This window comes from Larimichthys crocea, unplaced genomic scaffold (genome assembly GCF_000972845.2).
Source record: "Larimichthys crocea isolate SSNF unplaced genomic scaffold, L_crocea_2.0 scaffold18815, whole genome shotgun sequence".
NCBI classification, from domain to species: Eukaryota; Metazoa; Chordata; class Actinopteri; family Sciaenidae; genus Larimichthys; species Larimichthys crocea.
In genome coordinates this window covers 1-669 of record NW_020852547.1, presented here as the reverse complement: position 1 = coordinate 669, position 669 = coordinate 1, and the positions used below count along the sequence as shown (strand labels likewise).

At 40.1% G+C, this 669-nt stretch overlaps 1 long non-coding RNA gene across 1 annotated transcript; it reads left to right on the top strand.

The window, feature by feature from the left end:
• LOC113744785 (uncharacterized) lies at positions 1-661 on the top strand. Its single transcript, XR_003461814.1, has 3 exons — positions 1-71; positions 155-274; positions 544-661. It is a non-coding gene; the product is annotated as an uncharacterized LOC113744785 (long non-coding RNA).
• Positions 662-669: the final 8 nt, after the last annotated feature.

The following is a 669-nucleotide window of genomic DNA, read 5'->3' as shown; positions in this document are numbered from 1 at the left end:
GAAGTGCTGTCATACCAGCTGGACAGATACATTCAGACCACCCAGAAGATCTGTGGCACGTTGAAGGAAAGGTGAACTGACAATTCTTCAGACTATTATGCACATTGCAACATGTATTTTAGGAAGTAAACATTTACAACTTTGTCTTTCACAGCTTCTTCAGTGACTTTAGCATGAACATGAACAAAGAATCTGTGGTAGACCGCGATGTGGATTTGTCTGAAGATGACATAAAAAGGATGCTTCAGCACATTAAACAGCTTGATGACATCAGGTTCGCAGTTTTAATTTTGACGCAACACTTGTGAAACTGCCATGCAGTTATCTAAAACACTCATGATAACCCCATGTCCAAAAAAGTGGATCCTGTTGGACTATAGAAAGGAATGAATGTTACAAATGTTAAATTACCCAAATGATTATATGCAAAATTACTGAAATCATAGATGGGCAGCAGAGATTTCTGCGAGTCGAGCCAGCTAACATCCGGCTTTTGTCTGTATTTATAACATATTTGTTCTTAATTTCATCTTTCCTCTTCAGAACGAACCAAAACTTCCGCTTGGTGTTCTTGTTCCAGGGGGAAACTTGCATCATTGATGAGTTCAGTGAACGTCGACCCAGGATGCTGCAGTTTCTAACCAACCTGGAGGAGAATGCTGTTCAGCT